Consider the following 19087-nt stretch of genomic DNA (forward strand, 5'->3'; position numbering starts at 1 on the left):
TATTTATTTAATTTTATCTAAATTTTTATAAAATATTTCAGACAGTAAAATGTTACATAAAAATAAAATAACCATTTTATTTCTATATTATGAAAATTAGATATTAATATTGATAAAATTCAGAGATGTTAAATCTTTATCGCTTCTCTTTGGCTCGTTCCAAGAGGGAATACACCGATGAGAAGAGCTCGTTAGCACTCGGAAGTAACGAGATACAAATAGAATCCCTCGCAATTGCAGCGGGTATAACAACGAGTAGAGGTGACTGCCCCCGCGCGTATTAGGTCACATTTACGCCCGCTTCAACTGGCGTTGGTTTGCTCGACGATTACACCGCCTTCACAGGACCGCGGAATCATTGACCTCTGACTATAGTAAACCATTGAACCAATATCTACGCGCCATTTAACCCCTACACGCCAAATGGAGAATAAATGCTGCACAAGTGAAATAAATCGACCAATATTTTATATGGAACATTTACAAATATTAGAACTCAACTAAAAATGTTCGAGCCTACCAATGTTTGAATAACAAAAATATTTGCAATTCTCTTCTAACACACATTCATAGTAATAAAAACGTAATCAATAAATTTTCTAACAAAAGGCCAACTTCATACGCTTTCACTTCCTCGTCCATCACGTCTGCTTTCTTTTTATCCCCTCCTCCTTTCACATTTATTCTCGTTGATCTTATCATCTGCATTGAAAGAAACATCACTACGAGATGCATAAATTTTTTTAACATTCTTCGAGTTACATATATAAAAAAATTATTTTAAATATAGAATATAAATTTTATAAAATCAATTAAACTTTATTATGATGAAGAGCTTTAACCACGATAGCAACACTGATAGTAAAATATCAAGATATTTATAAAAAATTAATTAAATAAATCAGTGTTCCATTTCTGAAATCTTATATTGAGAATGTGATAGGTGCAATATCTTTTCATGTAGTAAAAATCTCATTAAAAAATAAAAATATCCATTAACACTTTTAAGCCTTTTTTATTCTCACTTATCTCGATGACTTGCGATGAAAGTTAAGTAAAATAAGCAAATCATAAGTTGTAAAAGCAACCGGGTTCCACTCTTATTCTAATAATTTCAAACATATAAGTCCGTTTCGTTACATGCGCTCGAATATGTTATATGATTCAGTAAACGCGGGAGCGTGGAGATTGACTGTGACATAATTCGAAAGCACCACGTGATTCTGTCGGAACCTATTTGTCGGCTGAACCGCAACGAACGTACATAATTATACGGTCTGTCGTTCGAAAACGAGTTGGCGGTTCGTTCACCGCCATCTCAATACAGTCATCCCGATTCGTCCGTACGTATTCTTGTCGTAAAGTTCTTTATATCGTAAAAACTTCTCACACTGCTGACACTCTAGTGTCAATTTGACAAATTGAAACTTTCCATGAAGAAATCTTCTTTAATTTAGCAACATCGAATCTCGAGAGCGCTCTCTCTCTCTCTCTCTCTCTCTCTCTCTCTCTCTCTCTCGCATTAAATTCACTATTTCCTTATATTTTACATTCGATCTCGCGCATGAACGAGAAGAAAATTGGGCGGCGTGATATCGACCTCTGGCACTCTTTCGCCTCGACTCGATGCCCGCGCCAATCCCTGACCAGCGAAGCGCACTTGCGCTGAATAGTGACGAGGCCGTTGACACTTGTCTACGTGTACGCGTGCGTGCAGAAATAGCGTCGATGCATTTACATCACTTCCTACCAGTGGTTCAATACCTATTGGTCTCACTCAAAGCTAGCCTTGATTTTCAATCCTTTTGTAAATGTCCATTCTTTATTTTTAGAAATCATCCACCCAAAAAATGCCCGAAGTCGGATTCTGATAGACACTTCATTGTTTTTGTTTTTTTTTGTTTTTTTTTGTTTTTTTTTTGTTTTTTTTTTTTGTTACGTAAAGCACAAAGAGTTGTAATCGCGAGGAGTTTCAGGCTCGCGGAGAACAATAATACTGCACTGTGGCCTCCCAAAGCTATAAACGAGCGAACCTCGAAATGCAATGTCAATTGTGCAATGTCATCTTCAATTTACGACAAAGCATCGTCTTTGGACGGAAAATTCATAAACGATTAATACAATCAACTTACAAAAAATATCCATCATCCCACATATTTTTAACTAACATATAAACGATGATTGATTTATGTGTCGAAAAACCGATTAAATCGATCAGCTGAATCCCGGCCGATTTAACGACGCGTTTATCGATAATAATTTCGTATAATTTCAATCATTAGCGAGTGATTCGGCTATAAAGATTGAACAGTTGCTCTGTTAAATCGCTTCCTGCTCTCAAGGACTTCGTATCGCGATTCGATATCGACCGCTGCGTGTTTATCGTAAGCGTCCGAGCATTCGAGCGTACCGGCTCTATATCGCGAGCGGAGGTGCTGGGAAATACATAGTGTTATGCCGCGAATAACGGATGTATAAAGACACACGATACGCGCGATCACCTGTCGTCGGCACTATCGCGACGAGGGTGTCGCAATTACCAAACTAAGGTCCCAGCCACGACGATGCCAGTTCTCGCCGCCCGGCGAGATCCGATTTCCTGTTATTCCACGACGGAGAGCGTCCCCCTGACACCGCGTGACACTGACGATCCCGACCACCGTCCGATCGTGCACGCGTGCTATCGGTTTGATATTTTTAGCCTTATCGATCGAAGCCGCGGAGCGTATGCTGACAAATCGATCGTCTGAAATCTTTCCAGTCCTAAGAAATAATCCGTCTCCCCGTCATCCTCTCAGATATCACCACAGAAACGCCGAGTTGTTTTTCGAGACGCGGAATTAAATCTGATTCGAGTATAGAAATATCACGAAAGTAAAGAGATTTATAAAATATTTCGCGTAATCGGTGTGCACTTCTTGCGTCCTTGCTAACTGTTGCAACAGGTTAGCACGCTGGAGTCCTTTACAGTTATTCGTCGTGGCTACAGTTCGTTGCATCGTAACGGAACTCCACTTCTTCCGCAAAAGATCAGTATCCGATCGTAGTAATTGCGTAATTGCGCAATTGCTACGGCTGCAAGAAAGCATTGCTTTGCAAAAAAAGTAAAAAAAAAAAAAAGTTTTCCTTGGAGATTATTAAAACTCCATCATTTTTATTTAAGATTTTAAATCAATCTCTTTTAGACTCAAATGATTTTATATCGCTGTTTGTGATGAAAACTTATGAAAATTCACAAATAAAGTCGCAAGGTCATGTCAATCGTCATGTCGAACACCATCGGCCAAGCGAGGTGAGGCATCAGAAGGCCCTTCGAGTCATTCGTGAAAACGCACCGGAAGTCACGCCACATAAATCAATTGGGCGCGTCAAGGCCTCCGAAATATTCACCCTAAATAGCTCTAATTATCATTTCAATACGACAAATGACTACGCATGTTCGCGGATGACACGCATCGGAGACCGTGCTTTTCCAATCATCATCATGCGAATCATGTATCGTAATTCGCAAAAAATATTTCTAAACAATGAGTAGTCGCTTTTTAGCACGACAGACGCGTGGACGAGGCACGTATTCGAGGGAAAAAATATGCGCGATTATTTGCCATCGACGTCTATAAAAAGCACATTCGCGACAGGCTCATGTTTATGAACTCGGCGATGATTAGAGGGTGGATGGAGTAGCGGTCCTAGAGATGGAAGTGGAGGGAACGTAAACGCGAAAGCTGACCTTGCGCACGCGTTTCCAACGATCTGGCTAATAATAATATAGCAAGCGTATTCACGTTCGGAAACGCTAGGTTGCGCGTGTCGGAATCCCCTTTGTCCCTCTTTACTCCTCGTCCTCCACTTGCCTCCTGCGTTGGTACATTTCCTCTCTATTTATTAAAAATTTTACGTTGACGTAACAGACGAGTAACGACATTCACGGATTAATGATAAGACAAGTAAATGAGATAAGAGTATATTCTTATTCCTATTCCTGCTCGGATGACCTGATCAATGACATCCGAATTCAGTAAAGATTACAATCTAAATATATATATATATATATATATATATATATTTTTTTTTTGTATCGTTCCGTATCTTGTATTATATACCAAAAATAGATTGTATCGTCTTAATTAATCTACGTCGCGCAACTGCAGACTCCTTTTCTTTGGCACGTCCTCGCTCGTTATCCACGGTCCCTTCTGCTTCGTCAGCTTCTACGTCGTCGCACACGTGCCGCTGCGTTAAGTATTTCGCTGGCCAAGGTCAGCGATAGCGACTTCGCTTCCTAGAATCAGGGGGGGGTATCACTGATAACCAATGGCGCTCGTTCGAGATGACGACTTGTGACTCGAGGTGCTCGGATTATCTTCCTCCGCGAGAAAATAGTCCTGTCTGGACCGGCGATTTCCCAGATATAAGGTCAGTAATTTATACGACGGAAATACAAACACGGAGAGAGATTACAAATTCTCCTCCCATTTACATTTGCGCGATTATGTGCGATTTTAGATTAAATATAAAACGGAACACTAGAGCCGCGAACAATGGAGCCTCCTCCGGACGCGTTTCCCAAGATTTGAACGTGCCATTTATACACGTCATCGCGCAGCAGCTCGAGCTCCGAGATACGCGCTGCGACGTCGGGCGCATTAATTATTCACAAATATAAAAGGAAGGCTGACGCATGGCCGAGAGCTGCACTAATCGTTCGCAGTCGGTCCGATGCGACCGCAGCCTCGACGCCGTCCGATAACGAGGAAAGATTATGCTCAAGGACAAGGTCGCGCCGCGTCGCTCCGCTCCGCTCCGCTCCACTCCGCGCCTTGCCTTGCCGCGTCTCGCCGCTCTGGCTCTGCCACCAAACTACACGAGACATTGCGACAAATCCGCGAGGCGGAGATATATACGCGTGCACGTAGCAACATGCTGCGCACATGCGTGACGATACAACATTGATGTGTGCGCCGTCGTCCTTGTGACGCCGCCGCCGCCGCCGCCGCCACCGCCGCCGCCGCCGCCGCCGCCGTCGTCGCCGTGAGCTTGTCAACAAGAGCAAACTGTCAACCAGAATTCCGAAGTATATCGGCGCTCACAGCCTTTTAGATGTGCCAAATCCTGCTGCGATTACTCGTTAAACGTCGATTGGATCGAAAAGATCGAGGGGATCGAAAGACAGCAAATTTCCGAAAAAGTAAAGATCGCGGGCGCATCGAGATTCCGTTGGGGATTAAAAAAAAAATATTTAATTAAAAAAAAAATCATTTAAATTATCGGTCGAATGTTGCAGAAAGCGAGTAGATTCGAAAATAGAAATGGTTCTTGGTGAGCTATCTCGCCGCCCAGTTTGCTTCCGCAATTTGCTTCCTATTTGATATGTCTCTAATTTTAAGCGTGTATGCTCACACACGACACAACTAACTTGTGGAGAGCAACCTTACACTGGTTATGTGTTAAGGCTAGTGTAAACTAGCCGTAACACGTAACCATGCCTCCCTCGCAACAGTGAGTCGAAACTCCCCGAAAACTAAAACTGTCGCAAGGACGAAGACCAAAGGCGTTGAATTGTTTTAAAGTGTACGTCGTATTCGGCCGCACGGCCTTCAACGTGATTTCTGGTCGAAAAGATTGAAACATCGGTTACTATCTATACATAAATGCTGACATAATACCTGTACCCGCGATTCGTTGTATTGAGGCGCGCCGAAAGAAATCAAATGAAATTCGATGGAATCTCGAGGAAACGAGTTTCGAGTTATTTGAGTAGAAAAGAGAGCGCAACGACAGAAGGAACGAAGCGAAGAATTCTCTTAAAACCTGGGAATAATCCAACCCGAGTCACAATTTGAGAAAAAAAATAGTGGCAAATAGGAAGTGGAAAACTAGAAGCGACACAATAGTTAATAATATCAGAAGTGGAACAGTGTTGAGGATGAACATTTGGTTTCGTTATTATTGCAAACCTTGTTTGGCAAAGTTTCGTCGCAAACAGCATTATGCAAGCACTGTACAAAGTTTATTTAAGACCTGGTATCGGTCTTCCGCTGTATGTTCTCTCTCATTCCCATTATACTTGAATTTCGAAACTTCGCTTCGTAATGACCATGAAAGATAATATGTTGTCCAAATATTTCACAATTTCAAAGCTGTTGATGTATGGTAAGTTAGCTTTATCTAGTCAATAAAAAAAAAAAAAAAAAAAACGATAAATTAAAAATTATAAATAATTAGCTGCACAATTTTGTCGCATTTATTATATAAAGCGCTGTAAATCCGTCTATAATCACATCGATAAAAAACTTGTTAAAAAAATAATATGTATTTTTGAAGATATGATTAAGTTTAAAAATAATTGCAAATTAAATATTTTTTTTGAGGTATAGACATTTGAAAATAAACTAGTTTACTGGACCAAAATAAGAGATTTTCACAACATTGCCGTTAAAATTACAGGAGTCGCGTCGTTCAAGGTAAAGATCACTTGAATCTGTACTTGAACTCATCTCGCTGAGTCACTCAGTGCATTATCATCGGTCTTGATAACGATGAACAGCAGATAACCTTCCTCCGTGTTAGCAAAGCGCAATCAAGCGAAAATTGCGGCTTCTCGGCATTCGTTAGAGATATGCGATGCATTCGGTGAAATTTGGTATTAAGCACATCTATCGATCACTAATATGATTAAATTCTATATAATTGTCTTATTATTGCACAATAAAATTTTTCTTAATAAAATAAATTTCTACATATTTCGTATTGACAATAAACAGAAATTTTATCTTATTAAAGAAAAAGATATTAAAATTAATAAATAATGCATATTCATACTAAAAATTTATCAAGAGTAAGCTTAGACCTTGTATTATGTGAGATATTAATACGCGAACTATGTATCACAAAGTGATGTTACAGATGGATTCATAGAGCAATCATAGATTAAAGATCAAATCTTAAAGACTGTGTATTTCTCAATGACGGAGTACAATACGTGTGTACTGGCATACGATCAGCAGGATTTTCCGTTGTATCTTTATCGGAAAAATATTAGCCGAGGGGGGAGGGGGGGGGGAAAGATTAGTTTTTCCGCGTTAGTCATTTGCAAATTCGTTCGGCGTGGCGCTCCGACTCATCGCAATTTTATTGTCACGTGTATGTATATCGTACGTGTGCACACGCGTTTACTCGCGTGTCTCCTCTCCTCTCCTTTCCTCGCTCGTTCGTTATAGGAAGGTTCCATCGTCGGCAGAGCCGACGAGTGTCGGTGGCACGTAGTGCTTTTCAATGCAACGTCGTACAAGGTCAAGGCCACATGGTCACGGGCGGCCGGAGCGAACACGTTGTATAGATACGTATATATATCGACTACTAGTCGTGACCCTCTCCTCCAACCCACCGTCGTCATCACTACCTCTTGCCACTGCCACCGCCGTCGCCACTACCATCGAAGGCATATCTATATCGCGATTAAATATGAACAATACACCACCGACGTGTGCGACACCACGCGCGCATCACTTGACCCTACGTCGTGGTCTCGTGGATTCTCAGGGTCACGCAACACGATAGCGTAACAATGAAACGAGATGTTTCGTCTTGACCCTTCAGCCCCTCATTAGTACTAAAAAAAAAGGTAAGGCGGCAACGCGTCTGTCCGCGCGAGTCTTTGAGAAAGAATTTTTCAAGTATCTTTCATTATGTATATATTTAAGATCAAGCCGATCTAATAGAGCCATAACACTGACCTAAATATTAAATATTATATGATTTCTAAAAAGGTTATACTTTAATACGGTGTTAACTCTAAAGCTCATTAAGTTTTTATTTCAATTTCTAATCGAATGTGCCGCACCATGTGTTTCTTTGGTTACTTTAAATACATTTAAATTAAATTAGCGAAATTATATAATATATTTTACGGAAGACGATCCGGATACTGGACATTGAAAAATTATCCGCGAACAGATTTCACGTTTACGTGATATGTTGTAGAAGGCCACATTCTATATTAGAGTGCCAACAGAAATTACAAGAAATTAGACTAAAATATTTCGGTACGTAAAGCGTTCACAACAAATTGGACAAAGACAGCTATAGACATTATTGACTTATCGCCAAGAGTGAGGTACACAAAATTTTATACATTGTTTTAGAAACGTTTCTACGCCGTGTTTCTACGATGCTTGCTCATTCAAATTTAAAGCTTTCATCAGCTTAGTGGTGCCATGCAGAAAATATAACCAGATGAAAAATACATTATGTAATGTTTGGATTATTTATTTTTATATTATAATTTGTATGTCGTGCCATTCGTTGATGTAACACGTAGAAGCGTATTCATGCTGAATCGTGAAGCTTCTTCACTTGTTTGTCAGCTCAATAAAACCGGAAATTTATATCAGCCACGTGAAGTCGACTTTGATTTAGAATAGACCCGGAAACGGCTGATAAAAGACAGGGCACGCATGTTTTCTATCCTTGACTCGTCTTATCACAAGGCCAGCTTTCGGAAACATGCCTAGTGGAAGAGGTCAATGTGGCATCATTCCATCATGTTGATCGCTATAATGTATTTACAAGATTCAGATTGGAAAAAGCCACATAATGTAGGTTATATTTCAAAATATACCTACTATCTCTATATAACTGTAATTATAAAAAAAAAGTATTGATCTTACGATCAATTGGAAACATCAAGCCTGTTGAATAAATAAAATTTACAAAAATATTTCCTTTCTTCCATAAATGCAAAATGTACATTTATTATTGATACTTGGTAAAAATACAGAGAACGATTAATAAGCAGCGATTAATAAGCGACTCGATCGATATTCAATAAGCGGTAGAAAATGATAAATTATCCCTGCCACAAGTGGAACTTTAGAAAATATACTTCTCGATTGCTTTTTATTTAGCTTACGGGCTAATTATGTAAAACGTTTACCGAACGCAGCTTTTTGCAATTCTGGCGCAACCCCGCGCGAGAAATTGCAATCTCACCTCGGCTGGCAATGCCAGCCAACGACCTTGGCCTTGCCCGAATAAGACGCGGCCTTGGCGGCCGATCGATGGGACTATCAGCCGGAGTGCAAGTGCAGCGAGAGAGGGGAAACTGGACTCTGAACTGGTTCTCACGGATTCCCGGTTTAGGATCACATCGCGTGCATCAGCTACGACGATCAGTCGCCGGCTCGGTCGCCGGAACTATGAAAACTGTGTCACGTGTCGTTGTCGTCTTTTGAACTTTGATCCTTGGATTTCCCCGCGTCCAAATCGCGCATGCGATATAATTTCGCTTTTAACTGCGCTCGTAGCATATTGCGCAGCTCTATGGCGCTACGACGAATTCCAATGCGGCAAACTCGAGCTCGTCGCACGATCACAATCACACTCGAGAGATCCTCCTGAGGATCCGAGATATTTATGATAGGTTTACAATTTTATTTCTTGAAATATCAGTCATCGATGACGCGACTATCTTGTAATAAAGACAATACACAAACATGTTATCGATGATATGATAATATATAGATACAAATTATATGTAATTAAAAAGTCAGAAATAAAATGCCAGAAATTGAAGGATAAAATTGTTTCTCAAAGATGATTTTTATCGATCCTCCCAATCTCAGATCGTCAAAGCGCCACAGCGATAGGTGTAAATCTTATATCGCGTTTGGCTTTTCGTCTATGGTTTAAGCCGCTGATTCAACGGAAATGTGAGAAAAGTGTGAGAATCGGCATACGATCTCGAGAAGATCTACACCGACGGGCATGCGCACCCTCGACCTTGGCACGAGGAAAATAACGTCTCTCCGCGGCGCTGTCGAAAGATTGCATAATGTTACGAGAGACACGACGGTATAATTTCGTTTCGTCTCTCTTTTCTTTTTCTTCCGCATTCACGTCCGTCGCGCATCTTTTGCGCAGATGATAATCGCCCTGCGCCGCTCTGACACGTACGCCAATTTTTCTTTTCAGTCCAACGGAAGCAAATAATCTCGTTATAATCTCTTAGGATGAAGGATCAAAGCGCTGTTTTTGTCATTGCGGAAATGTCAACTTCAAGAAATAAATGGATAGTTTTAGTTTTATAAATTCGTATTATCTTTTGCGCAACCAATGGTATTATACAATCGTATAATATAAGGAAACGCGGTGACAAGAGGCACAAGAAGATCGTTCTTCCTTAAAATAATAAATAAAAAATATATTTACGCGATATATATATATATATATTCTGCAAAATATACAATATTATAAAATAGACAAGATAAAAATTTAAAAGAAATTTTTTTATTTTAATGTTACTCGTATCATTCAAATATAAAAACGATAGAGAGATATTATTTTTTGATTGACATTATTATTGATTTCCAACAACTGTTGGACTAATTTTAATATATCTTCGGCAATATCGTCCGTATGACGTTACATCGCGTGATGCGATAACACGCATTATTAGGAACGCGCGTTAATTACTTCCGGCCTGACGATCATTCGATCACGGACGTTTGTTATAAATGCGACCTTAGATGAGGCCTTGGTTGTTTCGCGCTAAATTTCAAGCCCGTCGCTTTAATCAGCTGGACTTTGCCACGCGTACGACGCTTAGCTATACACAAGAAGTATACACGTGCAGGATTTCAATTATAATGTAAATTCGGCATTCAATTAAAAATTTTGATTTAAGTAAAAACAATTTGCGGAATATAACTAGCCTTTATCATTATTGTTTTATATCGTGATTTAAAGATTGTCAATTTGTTTCCAATAGCAAGCGAGCCAAGTTTAGTGAGATATCATCAGTCTGTTTGTCGAATAACACTCGCTCGTACATTCGCGGTCACTTGACGTCAGTTGATGCAAATCGAGTGCCGACTTATCGATTCCATCTCACGTCATCGCACGATAGATCACCGGACAGTGCAATTTACTGCAAATAGGTGTTACCGTAAAAGACCATTATACTATTGAGAATCACTTTGTTAGGAGGTAATCGTACATAATGCACAATCAGTGCTAAGCCACTTGTTATACATTGTAAAACACAGTAGTAAAAAATAAACTATCAGCATTGTCGATTGATAAAAATAGTTTGTAAACAGTCATGACATAAATTTTAAAAAATGTATGATAATATTTCATGGCTATATTTCGCGAATTAATTAATCTCAAGTTGCGCATTATTCATTTCACATACTATAAATTTGATTTTCATCTTAATTTATAGCTTTTACAATGTCTGATATAATTAAGAGATAATGTCAAATGAGAAATACAAGTAGCTGCGTATAGAGAATTCATTCTTGGCAAAAGTGCCACTTGAGTGGTATCTTTTCACAGCGGTATATGTTAGATCCTAACTTAAGACTAGCTTACCGCAAGTTAAAATGCTAAATTCGATCTAGTTCACGAACGGAGGGACTTTCCTATAAGCAAGGTTTCTCTACGCAAGTTTCAACTAACAAATGGGTTATCGCTTGAGGTCACAATGACAGTAATGTCTGCGGTTGAAGAGTCAAGGATCCGAAACCTTGCAAAGCTTGTTTCCGTCTATATCGCAACCGCAGCGACATTGCATGATTGGCATACGATACATGACAAATAAGTATATTGTTTAAAATTGAACTTTGCCAACTGAAAACCGCTAAAATCTAAATTTATAGAATTGCGAAAAATAGTTTACACTTTAATAGAAATTTTTACATCTCTCATTGTTTATTGATAGCTAGATAGGACGGAGAGAGCTCTAGCTTTCAATAAAGTACACTAAAATTTAATATCGTATAAAAATGTATATTATCTTAGCTAATATTTTAGATTTATAAATTTAGTTAGGCGGCCAAATTCATCACTTGGGACGTTTCGGGACACGAAGGAACCGGCCGACATTATTCTCACTAAAAGTTTGCATCCTTGACACATAAAAGCTAAGGCGACGTAACCCGGGCAAAGAGGCCGTCCCGTTTGCGAATCAAATAGGCTGGGGCAACAATGCCGACGCACAAGACGAACTCAATAGTTTACGATGGCCATGAGACCACTTCTTCAAAATTTAACATGTCTCTTGAAACGCGTGTAATTTTAAAAAAGAAATACGAGACCAAGTACATAATTTTTTCTTTTTTTTTACAAAAAATTTTGTCATTAATACGGTGACTAGTTAATCATCGTAAAAAAGTACTGATTTGCCTCGGTAGAGATTTGTTTATTAGAAAATTGTTTTTAGATAGACGTCTACAGTAAAATCTGATCCGAAAACAGACTCCGGAGCATCTCGCGAATAGAGCAGCGCGTATTCTAAAAATTCTGGGGTTCATCACACACGCACACGCACACAAACACTTTCAGGGTCATCTCGTCTCGGCCCCTTCACTTCCGTCGATGACTAGTTCTTATCCGATGGTTCCTGATCTATCTAATTGCAATTTAAATGATCAAAAAGGAAATAAAGTAGCACATCGTGTAAACATCGTGTAAATGTCACGAAACCAAAGAACATCATCAACGAAACAAGTTTTATTTAAATTCTTTTTTTTTTTTTTTTTTAATAATGATCACCATCAAGTCTACGTTGCATCAACATAATAGACAATAACAAACTTTGTTTTTATGTATTATGCGAATACTTTGGAAAACTAATATGGAGCTAGAGAGATCAAAGTTGCTCCGCAAACAAGCGACTTGACTTTTAGCCACGTGTTTACAGTTGCTGTGCAGGTACTCGTAGCTTATCAGGCGTTTTAGTATACAACGAAATTAACATTTCAATCAACGCGCTATGCGCGTGGAATGGTATGACTATAAATGACATACGTAGACTGACTCAACTTTACCCTTTGTATATTGTTTTCTTTACTTTTTCATGTAAAATAGAAGATAGAATAGAATCTATCGGAGAAATAGATGTGTTTCCTCGTAAAATTTTCGTTAAAAGTTTTAATACTTATGTGTCACGCTTTTTGAAGACAATTCGGAAGTATTGAGCTATTTAAGTGGTTTTCGTACACAACCATTGGGATAATTAAAATAATTGGCAAAAACGAAAATCGGCAAGGTTTCGTCTTGTGAAAACGAAATTGTGTTATCGCATTATTCAGCCAATTAAAATCGATCGTTCGACATTTGTTGCCCCAATAATTCAGAGAACCAAGGCGGATTCAAGGCCGTGTGGCGCGTTTGTTTAAACGCGAACAATACGACTCGCATTGATTTCTGACGATGATTTTTCAAGGCTAACCGCAAGAATGCGCTAACATCGTATGCGCTTTCAAAGAACAAAACTGATTTCCTCCACAGATAGTAAATGTAATTTCTTTGAATTTATATCGCAATTAATTAAAGACGTCAATTTTCCGTTCGACCGATTCAATTTCGTATTCATTTCTGATATACAAATTCGCCTTTTAATCGCCTCAGTCGGGTTCATAGAAGACCTCGGAGATCCTTGTACCTTCGTGTCCTCGGGGATTCTAGGATCTTTGGCCGTTAAACGTTAACCGTTCCAGTATATCGGGACGGAGACGTTTCTTGGTCCGACTCGACCGCTATTTTTAGACGTCATTGACATTTTGCACGTAGACACGTTCGACCGCACGTTTACGCACCGCGTGACGGGATCAAGCTCGCATCGCGAATCGTCTTGATCGCCGGGATTTATCGCGACAGAAACAGGAAAACCCGTAAAATAATTCCGAAAATATTTTCAACTTTTCGACTAACGAGAGAGGTCGAAGCGATCGCGAGTCGCGCCGAGGTCCCTTTAACGAAAATATCGTCCTCTGTTCTATGATGAACGTTCAAATCGGGCCTTTTCTTCCATCGATCCCATCACTATTCCAGCGCCCTCTCAGTCGCGCACATTTTCGCTGGTCCTCGCCCACGCGTACCCTTCAGAGTATGCCTCTACGGTCGATCGGGCCATAATAATAAGGCGGGGAATATAAACGCCGACTTTCTCATTGTTCGAACTTTGGGCGCGCGGCTGTTTTCGCGATATTTTTGGTATCCCCTGCGACATGGGGCGGGGGCGGTCGAAAGAGGTGGGGGAAAAAAAAAAAAAAAAAAAAGCGCGGATGCATCATGTTTTGCGAATTGTCTCCTTTAGCCTCGCACATTCGGCATGTAATTTTCCAAAAAGTATGGATGAGCAAGCGGCTGGCAAGTTTACGATCATCATTCTTGGCAGCCATCAAGACTGTATCTTTATTTTGCGAAAACAAACTCGAGTACAAAGAATCTAGGATTTTTAAATGTTTTATAAAAATGCTACATTTTTATTTGTACGAATAAAAATTTACTAGTGATTCTAATTTATAAATCTCTACTTTCGAATAAATAATGTAACATGTTATATTATTTTTACGTGATTATTTTACATTTTTTGCGTCAATATTTATAAGAGTTTATTAATGTAACACATTATACGATTAAATATTTTAATTTTGTTAATGTTGATGTTTTTATAGTCATCTTGACAATATTTCTCTTGATAACTGTAAATTTTAATCTAACAGACGATTATAATCGGATTTAAAGTAATAATCCGTTTATATCCGTTTATATCCGTTTAAGGAACTTAATATAAACTCGCTATTGATTTAAACGCTTACAATGTATAATATGCGATAGTCAGAAAGAAAGTTTCGCCCATTGACCAGCTGTTGAAACTGTTTTTGCTACAAAATGGCATCACAGTCGACAATATAGCAATACATAAAAGAGAGGAAAAGACGGAATAATTTACTTTCACCGAGTCTCTGCGATAATGTGGATTTCCGAGAGTGAGAGTTGTCTATATCTGGCTGTCTGTATTGAAAAATCAAATCTCTCTTCTTTCTTCCTTAGAACAAATTTGATTATTTTCCGAGTATTTTTATTTACTAATGTCTCATATCGAATATCTTGATGTTTAAAGAAATGTTTAAAACTGCTGTTTAACTAAATTTTGTTTAAAACTAATTAATTACTATATAACTACAATAAAAGAACAATTTTAACTATCTATTTCAGTTTTTGTATTAATTACGAATTTTATTCAAGTTTTGTATCACTTGACTTAAAACTTAATTAAGTGGATCGATGTGACTCGAATCATTAAATTCAAAGAATTGGAATGTGTTCGAATATCGTCGATAAAAAAACGCTCTTTATCAGCCGTTGAGTTATTGCGACTCACAACTCATAAGTTTCCCTGAACGCATTCCATTGGATCGGTGACAGGTTGCGAATCTAAAGAAGCGAGAGAATCTTGAACAAAACAGCGCGTGGAACCCTAATCGATCGGCGCCCTTGACACGTGCTCTGGTTACTCGTGGCAAGTCAATGCCAGAATAATTACAAACGAGAATCTACAGTGGCGAAATGGCTTGGAAAGAACCACTCGCTTAACCTTATTAAACGATTAAACATCATCACCAAATATATAATTGACAAACGCAATCGCGTACACGAACGTCTTATTTATTTCAATTTGAATAATTCGTGTAATCTTGAGTAAAAGAATGCGAGTTAAAAAAGTAAAATTTGCGTTTGTCATAAAAATTAGAAATTACAGCCTTCCTTTTTATTACAAGAAATTACAAGAGCAGTAGATTTTCCACCGCTTTACGCCTCTTGATACTAGTTTCTAACAATATGTTGCAATATGTATTTATATAACTCGCTTCAATAAATAGAAATTTCTTCTAATATTAGTGAGAGGCGAGATACGTACGCGTATATCCCCGATATTATACGACTGCCAGATTTAAAGCGCCAAGAGAGTTCGGTACGACGCGTGGCATTACTACTACGCTCACCCTACACGCAAGCACCTACTCGTCCTGGCCGCCGAGGCCTTTGGCACGTGCCGCACTCTCCCTCGCGCCAGCCGAGTATCGGGATAATTACAAATGTTCCGTGTCGCTCACGGATTGGACGGATTGGAAAGATCGCGCCCGCGACTACTACGCTCGCCCACGTGCTGAACGCACCGAGAAACTCGAAAGCGGCCGTTCACGTGGGCCACGTGGTGCGCCGCCGTCTCACGCTTTCACAAGCGTGTAGCCGCCCTGTTCCGCGGGTTCGATACGGCGGGTCATTGCCCTCCTACGTGTCGTCGTATATATCGCAGGTTGTGTAACGCGAACCCAAACAATATGTAGGTCGCGCCTATTTCTCCCGCTTTTGCCCCTGTCGCCTCGGCCTACCGTCCGATTACATCAACGATCGCCGCCGGTCCGAGTGGCCGAAAAAAAAATGTCGCCCCTCCCCCCCCTCCCCCCGACGCGATAGTCTTCTTCGCTTTTGTCTAATTGGAACGCTTCCCGTTTGCGTTTTCAATTCCGCTTTTAAAACGCCTGCGCTTACAATACTTACATCGATCATAATGGAAAATTAGGATAGCGTGAGTTCGAGTTATATAACTTTTAAGCTAGATATGTAACAAAGTTATTTTGACCGGTACTGAAGATAAGATATACAACGGTATGCATCTACACTTGAACAAAAAAATGATATTTCAATGATAAAATTCACTGTCAAAGGCATTCGATTCTATTTTTAAAATTGACGCGATAAATTTAGCCATAATACTTTTTACGCAAAATCTCATTAGTTACCGTAATCATACCGTAATTGTATTGTGATATATATTACACAAATGAGTATAATTTTCAATTAATGCATGCGGTGAAATTCACGCGTATACACATGGGACAAATAAAGGCCGGTACAAATAAAGTTGGAAGATAAAGGTCTGACCTTGTCAGGCGAAAAATTGATAAGAGTTGTAATTCATATATCGTAACCTTGGGCTATGTGTGTACGATTCGCGTAGCCTTGAATCGATTAATTTGAAGTAAATAATTCTCCGAAGTGGCCTTGCGATTAATTCTGAATCATTTAGTCGCGGTATTAGGCGATATCAAAATTTCGCAATGTTCAAGCCTCGACGATTCGCGATATCATAATCAAGTTCAGCGTACGTTGTTTAAAACAAAAACACATTTAACTTAATAATAAAATGAGATAAAATGCTACCGTGATATTTACGTGTAAAGCGAAAACAGCGGCAGAGATACGCTGGAAATTGTATTTTAAGCTCTCTGATATGAAACGCATTAAAAACTTCGAATTTTGCCAAACACGTGAAACACACATTAATTGTGAAAAATAAAAATACAGATAAAGTTATATTCACGTGTACAACACGTTTGTACATTTATTGTTCTGATTATATTTTATCTATAGAGTGTAATCTAGCCTTTTGCGAAAGGCATTATCGTCGACATTGATACAAGCGTGCGAAATACGAGTCGGACAGAAAGAGCGCTTTCCCTGAAGTACTTTTGTGTCGATTAAGAGCACTTCTGAAATCCAGGAAGATGAAGAGATCACTGAGAGTTTTGCCCGTTTCGCTCTCTCTTTCGTTGATTAGGTCAACAGGTCACCCACGCCTCGACTATTCGAGCTGTATTAAAATAGGAAATATAACAAAATCCACTTATTTGATCAATATACTGTAATTCCGGAATATGTATCATGAAAATCAGCATTTTCTTTCGGTAAATATAACATCGATTTTTTTCACAGAGAAGTTTAATTTGGGATTTTGTTGCAAACTCTCGCGGCAAATATTGTATTAAATTTCTCTTTAAAATGTTTCTGTTGAAATTATTACTGAAAATTAACTAAATAATAATTCTTTTTTTCTTATATTCATGAAATAGAATCCAGTTTTCAATAAATCCTGTAAAACGATATAATCTGAGTTCATAGCAACGTGATGGCGCAACGTGTCGTCCATTGCTGCAACCAGGAAATGAACTGAAGTGGAATTGAAAATTTCTCTCGCGATCGTGACTGCTGAAAGTATGCCAGTTTATAAACGAGAAAAGGGCAAAGCCGACTGATCGCCGAGAGATACCGAAATATGAATCTCGGTGAATGCTAAAAGGTTGAAACGTTTTATACGATTTTAATTTTAATTAAAATTATTGAAACCTATTAAAATTATTGAAACCTCTTAAAAATGAAATAAAAATTGAAATAAAATATAAGTAAATTATTTTATTAAATTATATTATTAATAATATTTAACTAAGTATAACGTTATTATAATAAGTAGGTAGTGAGCAACTAAAGAGTTTCATGAAATACAACGAGCATACACTTTCTCTCTAGTAAAAGTAAAAGTTGTGATATCGCCAACGACAAAGTGCTTATTCAACAAGTATTTTATTTATTCAGGATGCTTTCTCCTTAGCTATAAAAATTAGCTGAACCAATTATCATAACAATTTTAGAAATTATTGAAAAGAATTTTTATAGCGATCAATAAATATTTTACATAATAATATAAATGTATGTGAAATATATAACATGAAATTATGCAAATGAGAATAATATAATAATAAAATAATAAGCACATATATGATCCATCTTATATTTGACATTTTTAAACGTTATCCACAAGTTATGTAAAATAGAAGCAAATGTCTACGTTTATATTTCTAAATTAGAAGGAGGAGCTACAACGTTTCCGTAGTGTAGTGGTTATCACGTGTGCTTCACACGCACAAGGTCCCCGGTTCGATCCCGGGCGGAAACATCTTTTGCGTTAATCCAATTTTTTTCTTATATATATATTTTTTTTCTTATTTATATACAAAAATTTGGACTACCAAAAATAAATGTTTCCGCCCGGGATCGAACCGGGGACCTTGTGCGTGTGAAGCACACGTGATAACCACTACACTACGGAAACTTCGGACTTCTTGTCGCTACTACGAGAAAGCCATAGTTCCTAGCATAAAATACTTTCTAGCATAACATTTAATGAAATTTATTATTTTTTTTATATTCAAATCTATTAATTTTTATTGTTAAATGTTCTCTACAACTCAAGTCTCGCAAATTAAAGTCTACTTGGAATGAGATATAAATTTTGTTATTTATTATCCTCCACTTCGTTGGCACAGAGTTTTGCACAAAGACGAAACTGAATGGTGAATTTAGGAAACACTGCTCTTTGTGTGCGCGAGAAATCTCATATGTGCTATGAGAATGTCGGATCGTCGGGGTAGGGCAGGTCGAGCCGTCTCAAGGCCGG

The 19087-nt window shown here is 38.5% G+C and overlaps 1 long non-coding RNA gene and 2 other non-coding genes across 3 annotated transcripts; 1 reads left to right on the forward strand and 2 right to left on the reverse strand.

Annotated features, from left to right (window-relative positions):
- Positions 1–8243: 8243 nt before the first annotated feature.
- On the reverse strand, positions 8244–8950 carry LOC105429475 (uncharacterized). Its single transcript, XR_968099.3, has 2 exons — positions 8625–8950; positions 8244–8553 (listed from the first exon to the last, which is right to left on the reverse strand). It is a non-coding gene; the product is annotated as an uncharacterized LOC105429475 (long non-coding RNA).
- A 9563-nt stretch (positions 8951–18513) lies between these two features.
- Positions 18514–18586, forward strand: TRNAV-CAC (transfer RNA valine (anticodon CAC)). Its single transcript has one exon. It is a non-coding gene; the product is annotated as a tRNA-Val (tRNA).
- Positions 18587–18669: 83 nt separating this feature from the next.
- On the reverse strand, positions 18670–18742 carry TRNAV-CAC (transfer RNA valine (anticodon CAC)). Its single transcript has one exon. It is a non-coding gene; the product is annotated as a tRNA-Val (tRNA).
- Positions 18743–19087: the final 345 nt, after the last annotated feature.

This window comes from Pogonomyrmex barbatus, unplaced genomic scaffold (assembly GCF_055798465.1).
Source record: "Pogonomyrmex barbatus isolate J1 unplaced genomic scaffold, ASM5579846v1 scaffold3, whole genome shotgun sequence".
NCBI lineage: Eukaryota > Metazoa > Arthropoda > Insecta > Hymenoptera > Formicidae > Pogonomyrmex > Pogonomyrmex barbatus.